General features: G+C 41.0%; 1 pseudogene; it reads left to right on the forward strand.

The window, feature by feature from the left end:
• The first annotated feature begins 6,849 nt into the window (after positions 1–6,849).
• On the forward strand, positions 6,850–7,956 carry LOC149163384 (non-functional NADPH-dependent codeinone reductase 2-like; annotated as a pseudogene).
• Positions 7,957–15,033: the final 7,077 nt, after the last annotated feature.

The raw sequence follows: 15,033 nt of genomic DNA on the forward strand, positions 1-15,033 counted from the left end.
AATACCTTCATAGCTGCATCTAAACTCATTAATGTTCCCACAGTCAATGGTCTATATACTTGGAACAATAAGCAAGGGGGAAATAGGCAAGTTGCATCGAGGCTTGACAGGTTCCTCATCTCGGAATCCATCATGCTCCAGAATCTAGACATGGAAGCCAACATTCTGCCTATTGGGCGATCAAATCGCTGCCCAGTGCAGATGCACTTCACCAATATGGACAAGCCTTAAAACAGGCCTTTCAGATTCGAAGGCTTTTGGATAGATCATCCAACCTTCATGCAAAATATATAGAGCTGGTGGACTCAAACCACTATAGAGAGTGATAACATCATGTACATCTTCGAGCAAAAGCTCAAGATCATCAAGGCCAATCTCAAACGCTGGAACAAGAACACTTTTGGTAACATTTTCCAAGCCAAAAAAGAGCTCGACGAAAAAATGGCGGGTCTCCAACAAACAATGATCAAGGACGGGCCTAATGAGGAAAGGTTAGCTTAGGAATCAAACCTTCAAAAGCAATGGGAAGAAAGGCTAAGACAAGAAGAGCTGCTTTGGAAACAAAAATCAAGGGTGCAATGGTTAAAACATGGGGAATGCAACACAAGCTTCTTCCATAAATCAACCATTCAGCATAGAGCCAACAACCGTATTCTATCCCTTACAAAAGCTGATGGTGCTAAGGTCTTCACCAGAGAGAAAATAGGATCTGAACTAAACTCATACTTCAGGTCACTTCTCACTGATCCCAATCATGATAGAACCCAACCTATCAACAAAGTCATTGATGCTATTCCCCCCTTAGTTATGGAGGAGCAAAACTCCCTTCTCTTAAGAGAGTTCACTGAGCAGGAGATTGAAGAAGTCATCTTCACCATCGCCACTGACAAAGCCCCTGGACCAGACGACTTCATAATTGAATTCTTCAAAGATTGCTAGCACATTATCAAAGCCGAGCTCTTCAATCTGATTAAGAACTTCCACAGAACCAAGCGAGTGTTGCTGGCCATCAATGCCACCTTCCTGACTCTAATTCCAAAATCTGATCATGCTGACTCCCCAGACAAGTTCAGACCAATAGCCCTCTACAATGTCATTTATAAAATCCTCTCAAAATTGATGGCCAACAGACTCAAACCTATGCTTCCCTCAATCATATCTCCAGAACAGTCAGGATATGTTGAAGGTAGAAAGATAATCGACAACATAATTCTCAACCAGGAAATGCTCCATTCTATCAAAGCACAAAAGATTCCTGGTATGCTCATTCAGCTTGACCTCTCCAAGGCCTTTGACAAAATTAGTTGGACATACATCAGAGCAATCCTCCAGGCTTTTGGCTTCAGTCAGATTTGGATAAACTGGATAATGGAAATGGTCTCAGGAGCTTTCTTTTCAATCATGCTGAATGGAGGCCCCCTACAACCATTCCTCCCATCCAGAGGTATAAGGCAAGGAGATCCCTTGTCGCCTTTTCTCTTTGTCATCATGGCAGAGGGTCTCGGAAGATCTCTATCCCAAGCACTCCAAAAGAATCAACTCAAAGGCATCAAAGCTGTGCATCAAGGCCCCACAGTAACGCATCAACAATTTGTAGATGACACAATGCTCATGGGAACCCCCACGGTGAAGGAAGCTCGAACCTTCAGCAAGGTGCTAAGAACATTCATGGAGGCCTCAGGTATGGAGATCAATCTAACAAAATCCAAATTTTTTTTCTTCAATACTTCTATTCCTGTGCAGAGAAATCTCAGCAAAATTCTCAAAATTCAGAGGAACTCCCTTCCAACCAAATACCTTGGCATCCCACTTTCAGAATATGCCCCCAAAGCTGCAAACTGGGAAGATCTCCTCAACAAAATGAAGGCCAGATTAAGTAGTTGGACTCAAAGAGCCCTAAACATGGCTAGCAGACTGGTGCTGGTCAAATCAGTTCTCCAAAAAATGCCGGCTTACATGCTCTCGGCCCTAGCAGTGCCTAAAACAATGTATAAATCCATCTGAAACATCCAGCGGTCCTTTCCTTCCTCTAGAATGGAGATTCTAAGAAGCGCAAATGGGCCCTCCTCAAGTGGACAGAGATATGTAAACTAAAATTGGTAGGACGACTGGGCTTAAGAGATCCTGAAATCCTACGCAAGGCTGAAGCAGTGAAAATCTGGAGGAGATGGGTGGAAAATCCTAATTCCCTATGGGGAACCTTGTGGAAAGCAAAGTATACAAATCAAGTCCAGGATAAAGACCTCATCAAGCTCACTGGTAATACTCAAGGATCCCCCCTCTGGAATAAAATATGGGAAAATAGACATATTGTTCAGAAGCACAACTTTTGGGAAGTGCACCAGGGCAACACTACCCTCTTCTGGGAGGATGCCTGGCAGCAAATCCCCCCCTGGACCACCCAGATTGGATTACTCTTAAAAATGACATGCAACAGGTAGGGTTGAGAAGGGTAGCAGACTACTGGCAACCTCAAACATCGGCCACCACATGGAAAAAATGGCTAGCCAAAGAGCAATGGCTAACTCAAGACCGCAATGAGAATATAGAACCTCTCTTACAACAACTAGACCAGCGCAGAATCCTCACTTCGAATAGAGAAGACATCCTTCGATGGGGAAATAATCCTAAAGGAACTTTCAACCTCAAAGAAGCATACAAAATCATAGCTGCTTCTCCTGATTGGCAACCGAACCCCAAATGGCACACTCTTTGGAGTAGAGGAACTTGGCCCAAAATAACCTTGTTCTCTTGGTTGGTCCTGCATAACAGAGTGCTCACTTGGGACAATTTACAGAGACGGGGTTTCATAGGGCCCTCCCGATGCGTCCTCTATGAGAATGATCAGGAAACACTCAATCACATTCTCAACACCTGCCCCACTGCTTGCTCTCTTTGGGATGACATGGCCTTTGTATTCAGACAATCCGACAGAAACAGAAACTCGATCGGCCTTACACTGAGCAATTGGCGATCCTCCATATCCCCCAACAATCTGGTCAACAGGGCATGGAACCTTATTCTGGGAGCCATTGCATGGATCATATGGAAAGAGCGAAATGCTCGAATCTTCAAGAACTCGACGCTGACAGTGGAAAGGCTAACTGGAAAAACGTGACAGCTAATCACAGAATCAATCCAGGCCATGGAAACAATGCTGCAAGAGGGGAACACGTCTCCAAATGACCAAAGGATCATCTAGATCCTAAATCTCAAAGCCGAGACTACCCCCACGGGTAGGAACTAGGCCATCACTATGATGAAGTAGGATAAATGGGGTACGCCTCCATTTCCTTCATTCAAACTGAACTTTAATGGGCATCAAAGCAAAACCCGGGGAAAGCTGGGTATAGTGGAGCAATCAGGGATCACACTGGGAACATCCATCTTATCTACCATGGCAATCTGGGCACAAATACCAACAATGTTGTAGAGCTAATCGCTCTCATCAAAGGCATCACCCTAGATGACTGCCACAAATTTCTACCTCTGGTGGTGGAAGGAGATTCGAATATTGTCATTAAGATGATGAGAAAACTCCAAAACGACATGCAAATGGACAAGCTAACACCCAGCTGGAGGCTCTCGAAAATTCTGAAGGATCTGCAGGGCCATCTCAGCAACATTCAAGGTGTCACCTTTCAAGTGGTTTGAAGAACAACAAATAAACTGGACCATAGCCAACTTCGACGTTCAATCCAATCTTGAAGATTATCACATCCTCTGGCAAGACTTGGAGGAGGGGGAACTCAGAGCAAAATGCAACACCATAAACAATGCAGACCATCGAGAATAACGGATGCCAAGTTCCCTTGATTCTTCTATGTATGCATCTATCGATAATTCCACAAGCTGTAAACAATCTGTTAGACTCAGTCTTGTCAGTCCTCTGTCAGAATCAAATTCACCAAGGTTCATCTCTCGTCATTTGCAGTCATCAAATGCCATTTTGGTCAAAAAGAGTCATTTTAATTCTTGAGCCCAGGGTTTTGTCTCCAGAAGTGTGAAATAACGCTTACAGGCTAGAAGGAGGTTCAGTAAGTTTTTATTTCAGGAATGTCACCATCAATAATGCGAGATTGATTCTTCTTCAAAACCCCGTTTTGAAGAGGAAATCATCAAATGTGTTTTTTGTAATAAATTTGTCAAAATGTTTCGAAATTATACAGCTATTCAATGGCAGCAGCTTTAGCTGCTCCTATCCCTGCAAAAGCACAAACAGAAAGAACATCATCAGCACAAAGAGACAAAGCAAAATCAAATGAAACAGAGTTTTCATTCAAATGCCAGAATGACAAATTATACAACTTGGTGGGCTGAATATCAGAAGATGAGGTTAAGAAGGTTATTGTGCTGAGTGCTTCTGCAAACAGACTAGCAAAGTTGAAGGAGAATGTTGTGGAATATGCTGGTCTCATCATGGAGGATCTTGATCCAGATCATTTACGATACATTGAGATATGGCAGCTTGAAGCCCTGCTACAGGGCATGGTGAACACTTATGGAAACGAGGATGTGATTAGCAGCACGAGACAACTTTTGAGTAGACATCTCATCATTCGTACTTGCTGAAGTTTCAAGGATCCAAATCTGTTATTCACAACATGACAAGATTGCTAGCGACAGAGAAGAAATCTAGAAGCAAAGCAAGAAGAGCTTCGCTATCTGCCCCCACATCAAAGGGAAAGGACAAAACACTAGGGAAAGTTAAACCTTATCTTATGTCTGCTAGTAAAATTAGACAAAAGCAGTGTTTGGAGAATGAGAACCCAAATTCAATGCCAGCAAATAACATTGTAGACCTAGCTTTGAGAATGAAAATATTCCAGGGACTGGTGCACAGACATTGGATTTGGAACAGAACAAGGTCAAAATATCTACAGAGAATAATTCTGCTGAAAACTTAGGTTAGATATTTGTCTGAAAAGAGTAATCTTGAAGAAAATTTTCAGACACTTCAAATAAATGTGACCTTTCCAATTAAAGGTGAGGAACAGCAAGACAGTAAATTGGTCACGGAAGATGTCAAAATCTGTGGTTTTGATGTGTTAGGAAATGGCCTAGAGAAGAACAGAGACAACAGCTTCTGCATAAAAGATATTTCGGAGGTAGGAGGATTAATGAAAGATCCAATGTCAATCAATCATGAACAGACTGAAAGAGTAGGAACAAAAAATAATCTTATAGAAATTGAGGAGTGTGAATCTGGAGGGGAAGATCAGGTTGCTATTTGTGACTAGCATTGGAGATCAAGAGTGAATCAGACAAACAAAAATAAAGAAGCTAAGAGTTCCAATATAGATAAGCCCATTTTTTAGCAAGATGAAACAGTTATGCCAAATGATATCTTTGAGATGTTACAACAATGCTTTGAGTCTTTGCATAAAGAGGGTGAAAATGACATGAAAAGCAATTCTGAAGAAGAAGTTGAAATTGCAGTTTGTGAAGATGGACAAAATGATGCTCAAAAGGACATTCATGGGCAACCAGGTACAACCAATTTAGAAAAAAGATCAAGTGAAGCTCTAGTGGTTTCTAATGTTGAGGACAAAGGAGCCATAGGTGAAACCACCATTGAAGTTCGGGTTGTTTCTGAAGCAGAATGTGACATTAAAAATGTACAAAGGAAATGCTTCAAGACATGTGCCTAGCAGCTCCTGTCGCTGACATGGATCTAGCTACACTTTTCTCTGAATGGGCTTGCAAAGGATATATTAAAAATTACTCCAAACATTTACAAAGAGAAGGTGATTGTAGAATTGTTTCCACAGATATAGATGAAAGGCCCCTAAAGCGACCTCATTCTTGAAAAATAGAACATGAAAGTTTTACTTCTGACCAAAGTGCTCCAGTGAGCCCAAGGATATGATGGAGTGGTTCTGGCGGTGTGTTCTTAAACAGTAGCTTAATAAAGTCTTGGCATTTGTTCTTGGGTCTATGTCAGCTGCTATTTTGTTGGTAAAGGCCACACTATTGCCAAGCGGGGTTGATCCTTCCCTACTCTCTATCCTCATTAAAGCTGTTGGTGAACAAGAGGTGCTAGTGCAGGTTACACATTTGTTTCTCTGATGTACGTGTGCATCTGCACATATTTTCCTCTTTTCAAGCGTGGAATGTTCACTTTATATTCCTTGAAACCTGGCCCTTCATTTCATAACATCGGGCGAGCGAAGTTGTTAAACTTCTTCCCTGTAGTAATAAATAGGGCAAAACTGGTGATTTTTCAGACTAAAACTGTGTTTATGAGTCTGCGAGGCGCATAGGAAGAAGGGGCGGCGCACATGGGCTGCGCGGTGCATGGGGTGCTCCTCTGCAGTGTAAAATTAACATTGGCGCGACACACTCACCAAGCGTGGCGCACGAGGAGTGCGCACGGTGCACAGAGCCCCAAGGCCGAATTTTATCATCGATTCATCAAAAATTCAATTTGTTGCGGGTCAATTCTTCTCCAAGAGCCAGAGGAAATCATTCACCAGATTTCTGAAGCAGTTGTGTTTTTTTTTCTAAAAGTGATCGAATTTGGCTCCGTGAAAATGCTAGATTGCTAATTACAAATCCAGATATGTTGCATATGTCAATATTGCCATCGCACAAACAGTTTGAGCGTATTTTTTCTGATCTCATAATTGTGCAGTGTATGGAACTAATCCAACTTTCATTATAAGTAGTGCAACGTTGGCGAATCCACGTGAACATGCCATGGAACTTGCTAATCTGCGAGAAGTAGAAGTGGTGTTAGAGGATGGAAGTGCTTGTGGCTCAAATCTTTTCCTCCTTTGGAATCCTTCAGTCCGTTTGGACCATCAACAACCAGCAATGCAGAAGCCAAAGACATGAAAACATGTCAAAATGCAGGATACAGTTACTACAAATACAAATTTGAAACGTGCCAGTCCTATTGTAGAGGATTCTCACATCTTTGCAGAATTGTTCCAGCATGGCTTGCACTCCATAGCCTTCTGCAACACTCGTAAACTCAGCAAGCTCGTCCTCAATTATACGCACGAGATTCTAAACGAGACGACACCACATCTTGTCAATTTAATATGTGTGTATCGAGCCAGCTATACTACTCAGGAGAGGAGAAAGATTGAGAGTGGTCTCTTTGGGGGAAATCTTCTTGGTGTTGTTGCAACCAATGCTTTAGAGCTTGGAATTGATGTGGGGAACCTTGATGCAACTTTGCACCTTGGCTTTCTAGGTAGTGTTGCAAGTTTGTGGCAGCAAGCTGGAAGAGCAGGGAGGAGAGAAAAGGCCTCACTGTTAGTTTATGTAGCATTTGAAGGACCTCTTGATCAACACTTCATGAAACACCCTCCTAATCTTTTCTCAAGACCAATTGAACATTCTCAAGTTGATGCTCATAACCCACAAGTGGTAAAACAACATTTGGACTTGTAGCTGATCCACTGGCCTATAAATTTGAGAAAAGGAGCTTTGCATCCAATTAAAAAAGAGGAAGACTTTTTACCATTAGATATCAAGTCTGTATGTAGGGGATTAGAGCAATGTGTGGAGTTGGGTCTTACCAAATCTATTGGTGTGAGCAATTTCTCATGCAAAAAGATTGAAGATTTGTTGACATATGCCAACATTCCTCCTGCTGTCAATCAGGACGAGATGCATCTCCTCTAGGATCATTTGGTACCTACTATGGGACCAATGCCGCTATGGAAAATACTGTCATTTGGGAAATTTCCAAAAGGTATGGAAAGACTGTGGCTTAGGTTTTGTTGAGATGGGGATTTGAACAAGGAGCCAACGTGCTGCCCAAAAGCTACAACAAGGGTAGAATAGCTGATAATTATCAATTTTTTGACTGGTCATTAACCAGAAATGATCATGAGAAGATTAGCGAAACTTGAACAAAAGAAGATTGCGGGAGAGACAAACTCATTAAACTCAACCTCCAGCCTGTATAAAACCATTGAAGACTTATGGGATGGAGAAATCTAATTAACTCTTGAATGTGCATATCTTTACTTTTTAACCGGGGAGCCTAATGCAGTTGACAGTTTCTCAGTAATATTGATACATCACTTGCTTCCTTCCCTTAACCAATAGCACGAAGTGGGTGCCTGAATCTATTCTTGATACCTGTCATTAATTCTGCATAAGAAGTAATTATGCGTGATTTAATTTATAGTCTATAGGTGAATGCGTTGGGAATTTGATACCCCTTCTCTTTGCTGAATCGCATACAATAACTTCTCAAACTCGCCATGACATTTATTTGAGTGGTTGCCCCGTCTCGTCTCAGACATTATAATTTAAAATTGAGGAGATAGTCCAGTAAAAACGAGAACTGGAGCGATCTCGCTATTTGCAGACATGGCTGTATCCCGTCGTTCATGGCGTCGGTCTTCCAACATCGCCCAGTACTGGTTTTCAAGATGGTGCTAGTGATCTCCTGGAGTCTTCAGATGAAACTGCAAATGATCATCGAGGCAATGGCATCAGCAAATCGCAGGCAGAGCTAGATTTCAAGAATTGGCTGCAAACGGTAAAGCAAAAGACCGTCCCTACCAATGGTGGCGATTTGACTAGCTTCCTGAACGAAATTGCAACTACAGATGAAAAGCATCGAAGTTATGAGAGATGGGGCTTAAAATGCAAGATGTCATCATACTAGCAAATCACATTGATGTAGTTTCCGAATGATGAATGTAAAACGATCCATCTGCGCATTCATAATCCAAAATTTAATGAAAGTGGCGTTATGTCTTAGGTGGCAGTCATTGCATACTTTGGCTTTCAATCCAAAGAACATATGTGGTGGTTTTGACCCAGATTTTTGCGTTAAAATATTGGAGACCTTTCCCCTTCTGTAAAGTGGCAAACCCCTCTTTAGAAATTTGAGGGCAGTTGTGCAGGAATGTGCCAAGTGGCATTCAAGAAAGAGAATTTTTAGGCCTAAAATCAGCAAACTACACGATTCCAGGTTCAAAATTTAGCAAAAGAATAGGATTCGACTACCTTTTTTCGATTTCAGTTATGTTTCAAGGATTGACAGTTACAGCTTCCGCCTCTCCATTGGTCTTTCGAGTGAAAATGTAACACTGCTTATCTTCAGAAAAGATGATTAGCTCCGGTGAGTTAATGACTAAACAGCTCCCCATTTGGATCAATTTGTTTTCTCATAGTGGAGCTTATTTATTTCATAAAAAATCATTTGTAAAGGGTTCGGAGTTCTGACAAACATTCGGAGAGCTGTGAAGAAAACTTCACTGTACAGTTTTTGACAGGGATTTAATGAAAAGATACAGCTCTGACTCATGAGATTCTTGTGGTGTGAATTTAGCATTTGTCTTTTCCTTTGTTTCATATGTAGCTTGTTATGTTTCCATTTCATTTCATAATCATTTCTAAATGAATACTTTTAAGTGAGAAAGAAAGAATCCAGTTTGCTTCTCTGCCTTGGGAAGGTATTCATGTTTTGTGTTTTCTTCTGTTTGATAAGGATTCATCTATTGCCCTTGTCAACCTCTCAACATTCTTTTCATTCCATATAATTTCAAAATTGAATGCTAAATTTATTGCCTGTCTCGCCTCTTGAGATAATCTGTGTCTCGGATTTAATCTCCCTGCTCACGCTATTCTCGATCTCACGCTGCCCAGAAAACCTAGTCATTTATCAAATTACCCCTTTCCTATCCATTTACTAGCCTAAAATCAGTTCCCATTGTAAGTCATCTCGGACTCTATTGATCATTTTATTGAGATAGATCTGGAGAGAGCCCTCTCCTGTCCTCGTAAGGCTAGCTACGAGGTTGAGATTGGTTTGATGTTGCCTTGAACCTGCCTTCCTTCAGCCTGAGGCAGATTCGAGTGCTAACATAGTGGCGAATCCGCTGGGGACATAAGTTTGCTTGTATATTGTCTTGCCCCAGTTGATATCTCAAGTTCCGATCTGATTGTTGATGGTGGACGATGATTAGACACTGAAAAGGCTGAAAGCATTCACCTGGCGACTCCATTCACTGAAGAATCCAACAATCAGTGCTTCATGGTGACTTCACTATAGAGATATCAGTAGCTTTGACATTTTCAAGATGGATCGGATTGCCAGAAGATACACTCCCATGAGCCGAGATCACATCCCAGGTTTTCCAAATAAAATTCCCAAGGTAGATTGGTCAAAGAATTTGCCTGTGTTCAGAAATGTGGAAGTTAATGACGCTGCTCTTCATCTAGTGAAATTTCACATTCATGTGCGTAGATTAAAGATCAATTTTCCTGAAGACTGTTTGATGAAAATGTTTATGGCTACCCTAGAAGATGAAGCCCGATCTTGGTATGAAAGTTTGCCACCTGCTTCCATTTATTGTCTAAAGGATTTTCATGCAGTATTCTTTGAAAGGTACAAAGAATCATATCCATCCTTGACTTTAGTTCAGAACTGTTGTAGCCATGTTCATAGTTTTATTGAAAGCCTTGATAAATATTATGAAGATGATAATTTCATGGATGAAGAGATCATGGAAGCCCTATATGAAAATCCGTTTCAGCAGCACACAGAAATCTCAGAGGATACTTATCAGCAGGTTGAAGAGTTCCATATGGCTGAAGGTGATGAAAGAAAAGATGTTGGTTCAAATCTGTCAATAGAAGAAGACGGCATGCAGGTAAGTTCAGTTCTAATTTCAGAATGTGATAATGTCAGGATAGCTATTTCAGTTCCAGATTCAGATTGTGATGACCAAGAATGCCTAGTACGGAATCCTATGAAAGAGAACTTTGCTGTTGAAATCATCTGGGATGAAGAAGACACAGTTATGTATCCAAATGTTCTCATTTCATTAGAATACAACCTTCATGAGGAGGTGATCCAGTCAGTGTATGAAAAACAAGATCAGACCTTCATGCAATACATTCACACCACAGAAGATCAAAACATTCAGGATTTCCATTCAGATTCCTCTGCATATGTTTCATGTGTTGAAATGTTTTTCCAAGAAGATATCTGCTCATCTACCAGTTCAGAGTTTTTTGAAGCCCAGGAGCATACTTTTATTGAAGTGCATGATGAAGGAAGATCAGAATTTGAAGCAAAGGACACCTTGTTTCTTCAACAGGAAGAAAATCTTCATGTTTTTCAAGATCCTCTGGCAAGTTTGTTGCAGCCAGCAGTGAAGGTGATTATTGTAGTGTTCAGTGATGAAGGAGATCATGGTAAATTAGGCTTTTGGAGACCAAGTTACAAGCATCTACTGTTGGCCAGAAGATCTGATAGGAAGAATCAGTCAAGAAGCAATCTTCTTCATTGGTTGCATTGGCATTTTGTTATAGTTTGAGGGTATATTGTCTTGTAAGAAACATAGGTGGCCATGTACTGGCACCAAGCTTTAAGTTTTAAGTTAAGGTCTTTGCCATTTTGAGTTAATTTGTTAGAGTCAAGTTTTTTTGGTCATGTCAGTTCGCATTGAGTCAGTTTGATTCAAGTTTCAATCAATAAATTGAGTCATGTTGGTTTGTCGGAATAATGGACTCCATAGCCCAATGGACGAAGGCACTGTCTAGCTCTCCCAAAGATTTGATGTTCTTAGCACCTCCACGGAGCGGTAGCTGCCATCCCAATTGGAGCCAATGTTAGACTCAGTCTTGTCAGTCCTCTATCAGAATCAAATTCACTAAGGTTCATCTCTCGTCATTTGCAGTCATCAAATGCCATTTTGGTCAAAAAGAGTCATTTTAATTCTTGAGCCCAAGGTTTTGTCTCCAGAAGTGTGAAACAATGCTTGCAGGCCAGAAGGAGGTTCAGTAAGTTTTTATTTTAGGAATGTCACCGTCAATAATGCGAGATTGATTCTTCTTCAAAACCCTGTTTTGAAGAAGAAATCATCAAATGTGTTTTTTGTAATAAATTTGTCAAAATGTTTAGAAATTGTACAGCTCTTCAATGGCAGCAGCTTTAGCTGCTCCTATCCCTACAAAAGCACAAACAAAAAGAACATCATCAGCACAAAGAGACAAAGCAAAATCAAACGAAACAGAGTTTGCATTCAAATGCTAGAATGCCAAATTATACAACTTGGTGGGCCGAATATCAGAAGATGAGGTTAAGAAGGTTATTGTGCTAAGTGCTTCTGCAAACAGACTGGAAAAGTTGAAGGAGAATGCTGCAGAATATGTTGGTCTCATCATGGAGGAGCTTGATCCAGATCATTTAGGATACATTGAGATATGGCAGCTTGAAGCCCTCCTACAGGGCATGGTGAACACTTATGGGAACGAGGATGTGATCAGCAACACGAGACAACTTTTGAACATACATCTCATCATTCGTACTTGCTGAAGTTCCAAGGATCCAAATCTGTTATTCACAGCATGACAAGATTGACAGCAACAGAGAAGAAATCTAGAAGCAAAGCAAGAAGAGCTTTGCTATATGCCCGCACATCAAAGGGAAAGGACAAGACACCAGGGAAAGTTAAACCTTATTTTATGTCTGCTGGTAAAATTAGACAAAAGCAGTGTTTGGAGAATGAGAACCCAAATTCAATGCCAGCAAATAACATTGCGGACCTAGCTTTGAGAATGAAAATATTCCAGGGATTGGTGCACAAACATTGGATTTGGAACAGAACAAGGTCAAAATATCTACAGAGAATAATTCTGCTGAAAACTTGGGTTAGATATTTGTCTGAAAAGAGTAATCTTGAAGAAAATTTTCAGACATTTCAAATAAATGTGACCATTCCAATTAAAGGTGAGGAACAGCAAGACAATAAATTGGTCACGGAAGATGTCAAAATCTGTGGTTTTGATGTGTTAGGAAATGGCCTAGAGAAGAACAGAGACAATAGCTTCTACATAAAAGATATTTCGGAGGTAGGAGGATTAATGAAAGATCCAATGTCAATCAATCATGAATAGACTGAAAGTGTAGGAACAAAAAATAATCTTATAGAAACTGAGGAGTGTGAATCTGGAGTGGAAGATCAGGTTGCTATTTGTGACCAGCATTGGAGATCAAGAGTAAATCAGACAAACAAAAATAAAGAAGCTAAGAGTTCCAATATAGATAAGCCCATTTTTGAGCAAGATGAAATAGTTATGCCAAATGATATCTTTGAGACATTACAACAATGCTTTGAGTCTTTTCTTAAAGAGGGTGAAAATGACATGAAAAGTAATTCTGAAGAAGAAGTTGAAATTGCAGTTTGTGAAGATGGACAAAATGATGCTCAAAAGGATATTCATGGGCAACCAGGTACAACCAATTTAGAAAAAAGATCAAGTGAAGCTTTGGTGGTTTCTAATGTTGAGGACAAAGGAGCCATAGGTGAAACCGCCATTGAAGTTCAGGTTGCTTCTGAAGCAGAATATGACATTAAAAATGTACAAAGGAAATGCTTCAAGACATGCACCTAGCAGCTCCTATCACTGACATGGATCTAGCTACACTTTTCTCTGAATGGGCTTGCAAAGGATATATTAAAAATTACTCCAGACATTTACAAAGAGAAGGTGATTGTAGACTTGTTTCCACAGATATAGATGAAAGGCCCCTAAAGCGACCTCACTCTTGCAAAATAGAACATGAAAGTTTTACTTCTGACCAAAGTGCTCCAGTGAGCCCAAGGATATGATGGAGTGGGTTTGGTGGTGTGTTCTTAAACAGTAGCTTAAGAAAATCTTGGCATTTGTTTTGGGGTCTATGTCAGCTGCTATTTTGTTGGTAAAGGCCACACTATTGCCAAGAGGGGTTGATCCTTCCCTACTCTATATCCTCATTAAAGCTGTTGGTGAGCAAGAGATGCTAGTGTAGGTTACAGCATTTGTTTCTCTGATGTACGTGTGCATCTGCACATATTTTCCTCTTTTCAAGCATGGAATGTTCACTTTATATTCCTTGACACCTGGCCCTTCATTTCATAACATCGGGTGAGCGAAGTTGTTAAACGTCTTCCCTATAGTAATAAAGAGGGAAAAACTGGTGATTTTTCAGACTAAAACTGTGTTTATGAGTCTGCGCGGCGCATAGGAAGAAGGCGCGGTGCACATGGGCCGTGCGGCGCATGGGGCGCTCCTCCGCAGTGTAAAATTAACACTGGCGCGACGCACTCACCAAGAGTGGCACACTAGGAGTGCGCCCGGCGCACAGAGCCCCAAGGCCGAATTTTATCATTGATTCATCAAAAATTCAATTTGTTGCGGCTCAATTCTTCTCCAAGAGCTAGAGGAAATCATTCACCAGATTTCTGAAGCAGTTGTGTTTTTTTTTTTCCTGAAAGTGATCGAATTTGGCTCCGTGAAAATGCTAGATTGCTAATTACAAATCTAGATATGTTGCATATGTCAATATTGCCATTGCACAAACAGTTTGAGCGTATTTTTTCTAATCTCAGAATTGTGCAGTGTATGGAAGTAATCCAACTTTCATTATAAGTAGTGCAACATTGGCGAATCCACGTGAACATGCCATGGAACTTGCTAATCTGCGAGAAGTAGAAGTGGTGTTAGAGGATGGAAGTCCTTGTGGCTCAAAGCTTTTCCTCCTCTGGAATCCTTCAGTCCGTTTGGACCATCAACAACCAGCAATGCAGAAGCCAAAGACACGAAAACATGTCAAAATGTAGGATACAGTTACTACAAATACAAATTTGAAACGTGCCAGTCCTATTGTAGAGGCTTCTCGCATCTTTGCGGAATTGTTCCAGCATGGCTTGTGCTCCATAGCCTTCTGCAACACTCGTAAACTCAGCGAGCTCGTCCTCAATTATACGCGCGAGATTCTAAACGAGACGGCACCACATCTTGTCAATTTAATATGTGTGTATCGAGCCGGCTATACTGCTCAGGAGAGGAGAAAGATTGAGAGTGGTCTCTTTGGGGGAAATCTTCTTGGTGTTGTTGCAACCAATGGTTTAGAGCTTGGAAATGATGTGGGGAACCTTGATGCAACTTTACACCTTGGCTTTCCAGGTAGTGTTGCAAGTTTGTAGCAGCAAGCTGGAAGAGCAAGGAGGAGAGAAAAAGGCCTCACTGTTAGTTTATCTAGCATTTGAAAGACCTCTTGATCAACACTTC

The sequence above is a fragment of the Pinus tabuliformis genome, chromosome 5_1, assembly GCF_031772625.1.
Source record: "Pinus tabuliformis cultivar Carrire ecotype Pingquan chromosome 5_1, CPIR1, whole genome shotgun sequence".
NCBI lineage: Eukaryota > Viridiplantae > Streptophyta > Pinopsida > Pinales > Pinaceae > Pinus > Pinus tabuliformis.